Source organism: Triturus cristatus, chromosome 4_1 (genome assembly GCF_964204655.1).
Source record: "Triturus cristatus chromosome 4_1, aTriCri1.1, whole genome shotgun sequence".
Lineage (NCBI taxonomy): Eukaryota > Metazoa > Chordata > Amphibia > Caudata > Salamandridae > Triturus > Triturus cristatus.
This window is the reverse complement of record NC_140585.1, coordinates 133,338,204-133,343,566: the sequence shown is the minus strand read 5'-3', so window position 1 is coordinate 133,343,566 and position 5,363 is coordinate 133,338,204. Positions and strand designations below refer to the sequence as shown.

The following is a 5,363-nucleotide window of genomic DNA, read 5'->3' as shown; positions in this document are numbered from 1 at the left end:
ACTTATAGAGAGAAGTGAGAAATGCCCTGTGTGCACACACCGGTGTCTGACCATAGAATATATTTAAATAATGCCTCTAGAAAAGAGCTATGCATGTGTGCCTCAGTGCCCTAATGGATAAGGCACTGGCCTCCTAAGCCAGGGATTGTGGGTTCAAGTCCCATCTGAGGTGATAACAAAAATCCTCTCTCTTTCTTTTCCAGAAAATTAGGTAGATTTATTACATGCTTCCTCTCAGAAGTTTATGAGGGATTAGGTACTTTGAAACGGTCCCATTTTACTTGTGTACACTTCACAGTCATGTTAGTGTTCTGAAACTGCAAAGTAGATTCTTAAATGCCTATTTTTGTGAGATGCATTTTCGACCGGCCAGAACATATTCCTTTGGAAAAAATGATATGAATTGGATTGGTGTGAATCTTGTTTCTAGAGGTGGTGACAGGCTTTCAGCTACTTGAATAGGTCAAGCCAGGATTCATAAAACTTATACAACCTATGTGAGTGTGAAAAATTAGCATATGCAGGAAGGATCAATTTGTACTACTTTCAAAACAGTTTCACTCCACGTCTGGAAACGTCCAGAGCTATGTAGAGCATACAAATGAGCTTTAAACTCATGAGGAAAGAGGTTTGTATGGAAAAAGGAAAACAAAAGCATATCGTACTCATAAAATTCTCAATATATAGATTCCAAAAAAGTGCTTCCAGCGAAAAGAGCTGAAAGAACACTATGGGATGTAAATCTGAAAACCTTTCAATAATATGTTCTCAATCCATGCATACCACCTACATGATAAAAATCATCTCAGGTGGACGGATGCCCGTGTGGCCTAATGGATAAGGCGTCTGACTTCGGATCAGAAGATTGAGGGTTCGAGTCCCTTCGTGGTCGTTTTTGGCCAATGGTCACACAATCTGCTTTACATTCAGAGTGGAAAAAGTATTTTCCAATACTCTTGTAGTCCTCACTTTCTCAGTACTAATCATTAATAAAGTGGAGTACATACTGTAAACTCATTCAGGTTGCATCTTCAGTCTAACTACTTGTGCATTTTAGTGGCATTAAAAAGTGCTTCTATGCCGACGCACTGAATATGTAATAGGTTTGCAGAATTTTGACGTGACAGAATGGGTTTTTAGCTTAAGTGTGTGTAGAAGAACTGCAAGGTGTGTGCCTATGTGTGCATAGAGTGCTACATTGGTAAAATCTGTATGATTTGGGCAGTTAAAGTGCTGATTTTGCCTCCGAGTAAGAAAAGTACTACACAAAATGTATAAAGGATCGGCACATTGGCTGCCTTTGCTGATGCCCCCGTTGCCTAATTTGTAGTGCAATGGTTAAGTTGCAGAGTGTGGTTGAACTTGGTTAGGAGACTTAGTGCCTCTTTCCGCGTCCTACTGATGATAAGGATGGCTTGATACCATTTTCTAAGCCCAGTATATTGAGAAAAGAAGTAAGTGAAGAAGAAGTGTGGAGTCGAAAGTGGTTCTCCAATTTCTCTCCACTTGCTAAAATTGCAAAGTCTCCATTATAGCATAGAAGAGAGCGTTAGAGTCGGGGATAGAAGAGGATGAAAATGGGAAGTTTACTTATAGAGAGAAGTGAGAAATGCCCTGTGTGCACACACCGGTGTCTGACCATAGAATACATTTAAATAATGCCTCTAGAAAAGAGCTATGCATGTGTGCCTCAGTGGCCTAATGGATAAGGCACTGGCCTCCTAAGCCAGGGATTGTGGGTTCAAGTCCCATCTGAGGTGATAACGAAAATCCTCTCTCTTTCTTTTCCAGAAAATTAGGTAGATTTATTACATGCTTCCTCTCAGAAGTTTATGAGGGATTAGGTACTTTGAAACGGTCCCATTTTACTTGTGTACACTTCACAGTCATGTTAGTGTTCTGAAACTGCAAAGTAGATTCTTAAATGCCTATTTTTGTGAGATGCATTTTCGACCGGCCAGAACATATTCCTTTGGAAAAAATGATATGAATTGGATTGGTGTGAATCTTGTTTCTAGAGGTGGTGACAGGCTTTCAGCTACTTGAATAGGTCAAGCCAGGATTCATAAAACGTATACAACCTATGTGAGTGTGAAAAATTAGCATATGCAGGAAGGAGCAATTTGTACTACTTTCAAAACAGTTTCACTCCACGTCTGGAAACGTCCAGAGCTATGTAGAGCATACAAATGAGCTTTAAACTCATGAGGAAAGAGGTTTGTATGGAAAAAGGAAAACAAAAGCATATCGTACTCATAAAATTCTCAATATATAGATTCCAAAAAAGTGCTTCCAGCGAAAAGAGCTGAAAGAACACTATGGGATGTAAATCTGAAAACCTTTCAATAATATGTTCTCAATCCATGCATACCACCTACATGATAAAAATCATCTCAGGTGGACGGATGCCCGTGTGGCCTAATGGATAAGGCGTCTGACTTCGGATCAGAAGATTGAGGGTTCGAGTCCCTTCGTGGTCGTTTTTGGCCAATGGTCACACAATCTGCTTTACATTCAGAGTGGAAAAAGTATTTTCCAATACTCTTGTAGTCCTCACTTTCTCAGTACTAATCATTAATAAAGTGGAGTACATACTGTAAACTCATTCAGGTTACATCTTCAGTCTAACTACTTGTGCATTTTAGTGGCATTAAAAAGTGCTTCTATGCCGACGCACTGAATATGTAATAGGTTTGCAGAATTTTGACGTGACAGAATGGGTTTTTAGCTTAAGTGTGTGTAGAAGAACTGCAAGGTGTGTGCCTATGTGTGCATAGAGTGCTACATTGGTAAAATCTGTATGATTTGGGCAGTTAAAGTGCTGATTTTGCCTCCGAGTAAGAAAAGTACTACACAAAATGTATAAAGGATCGGCACATTGGCTGCCTTTGCTGATGCCCCCGTTGCCTAATTTGTAGTGCAATGGTTAAGTTGCAGAGTGTGGTTGAACTTGGTTAGGAGACTTAGTGCCTCTTTCCGCGTCCTACTGATGATAAGGATGGCTTGATACCATTTTCTAAGCCCAGTATATTGAGAAAAGAAGTAAGTGAAGAAGAAGTGTGGAGTCGAAAGTGGTTCTCCAATTTCTCTCCACTTGCTAAAATTGCAAAGTCTCCATTATAGCATAGAAGAGAGCGTTAGAGTCGGGGATGGAAGAGGATGAAAATGGGAAGTTTACTTATAGAGAGAAGTGAGAAATGCCCTGTGTGCACACACCGGTGTCTGACCATAGAATACATTTAAATAATGCCTCTAGAAAAGAGCTATGCATGTGTGCCTCAGTGGCTTAATGGATAAGGCACTGGCCTCCTAAGCCAGGGATTGTTGGGTCAAGTCCCATCTGAGGTGATAACAAAAATCCTCCCTCTTTCTGTTCCAGAAAATTAGGTAGATTTATTACATGCTTCCTCTCAGAAGTTTATGAGGGATTAGGTACTTTGAAACGGTCCCATTTTACTTGTGTACACTTCACAGTCATGTTAGTGTTCTGAAACTGCAAAGTAGATTCTTAAATGCCTATTTTTGTGAGATGCATTTTCGACCGGCCAGAACATATTCCTTTGGAAAAAATGATATGAATTGGATTGGTGTGAATCTTGTTTCTAGAGGTGGTGACAGGCTTTCAGCTACTTGAATAGGTCAAGCCAGGATTCATAAAACTTATACAACCTATGTGAGTGTGAAAAATTAGCATATGCAGGAAGGAGCAATTTTTACTACTTTCAAAACAGTTTCACTCCACGTCTGGAAACGTCCAGAGCTATGTAGAGCATACAAATGAGCTTTAAACTCATGAGGAAAGAGGTTTGTATGGAAAAAGGAAAACAAAAGCATATCGTACTCATAAAATTCTCAATATATAGATTCCAAAAAAGTGCTTCCAGCGAAAAGAGCTGAAAGAACACTATGGGATGTAAACCTGAATACCTTTCAATAATCCATGCATACCACCATCCATGCATACCACCTACATGATAAAAATCATCTCAGGTGGACGGATGCCCGTGTGGCCTAATGGATAAGGCGTCTGACTTCGGATCAGAAGATTGAGGGTTCGAGTCCCTTCGTGGTCGTTTTTGGCCAATGGTCACACAATCTGCTTTACATTCAGAGTGGAAAAAGTATTTTCCAATACTCTTGTAGTCCTCACTTTCTCAGTACTAATCATTAATAAAGTGGAGTACATACTGTAAACTCATTCAGGTTGCATCTTCAGTCTAACTACTTGTGCATTTTAGTGGCATTAAAAAGTGCTTCTATGCCGACGCACTGAATATGTAATAGGTTTGCAGAATTTTGACGTGACAGAATGGGTTTTTAGCTTAAGTGTGTGTAGAAGAACTGCAAGGTGTGTGCCTATGTGTGCATAGAGTGCTACATTGGTAAAATCTGTATGATTTGGGCAGTTAAAGTGCTGATTTTGCCTCCGAGTAAGAAAAGTACTACACAAAATGTATAAAGGATCGGCACATTGGCTGCCTTTGCTGATGCCCCCGTTGCCTAATTTGTAGTGCAATGGTTAAGTTGCAGAGTGTGGTTGAACTTGGTTAGGAGACTTAGTGCCTCTTTCCGCGTCCTACTGATGATAAGGATGGCTTGATACCATTTTCTAAGCCCAGTATATTGAGAAAAGAAGTAAGTGAAGAAGAAGTGTGGAGTCGAAAGTGGTTCTCCAATTTCTCTCCACTTGCTAAAATTGCAAAGTCTCCATTATAGCATAGAAGAGAGCGTTAGAGTCGGGGATGGAAGAGGATGAAAATGGGAAGTTTACTTATAGAGAGAAGTGAGAAATGCCCTGTGTGCACACACCGGTGTCTGACCATAGAATACAGTTAAATAATGCCTCTAGAAAAGAGCTATGCATGTGTGCCTCAGTGGCCTAATGGATAAGGCACTGGCCTCCTAAGCCAGGGATTGTGGGTTTGAGTCCCATCTGAGGTGATAACAAAAATCCTGCCTCTTTCTTTTCCAGAAAATTAGGTAGATTTATTACATGCTTCCTCTCAGAATTTTATGAGGGATTAGGTACTTTGAAACTGTCCCGTTTTACTTGTGTACACTTCACAGTCATGTTAGTGTTCTGAAACTGCAAAGTAGATTTTTAAATGCCTATTTTTGTGAGATGCATTTTCGACCGGCCAGAACATATTCCTTTGGAAAAAATGATATGAATTGGATTGGTGTGAATCTTGTTTCTAGAGGTGGTGACAGGCTTTCAGCTACTTGAATAGGTCAAGCCAGGATTCATAAAACTTATACAACCTATGTGAGTGTGAAAAATTAGCATATGCAGGAAGGAGCAATTTGTACTACTTTCAAAACAGTTTCACTCCACGTCTGGAAACGTCCAGAGCTATGTAGAG

General features: G+C 40.0%; 2 non-coding genes across 2 annotated transcripts; both read left to right on the top strand.

Annotated features, from left to right (window-relative positions):
* The first annotated feature begins 1,687 nt into the window (after positions 1-1,687).
* On the top strand, positions 1,688-1,760 carry TRNAR-CCU (transfer RNA arginine (anticodon CCU)). Its single transcript has one exon. It is a non-coding gene; the product is annotated as a tRNA-Arg (tRNA).
* Positions 1,761-4,868: 3,108 nt separating this feature from the next.
* Positions 4,869-4,941, top strand: TRNAR-CCU (transfer RNA arginine (anticodon CCU)). Its single transcript has one exon. It is a non-coding gene; the product is annotated as a tRNA-Arg (tRNA).
* Positions 4,942-5,363: the final 422 nt, after the last annotated feature.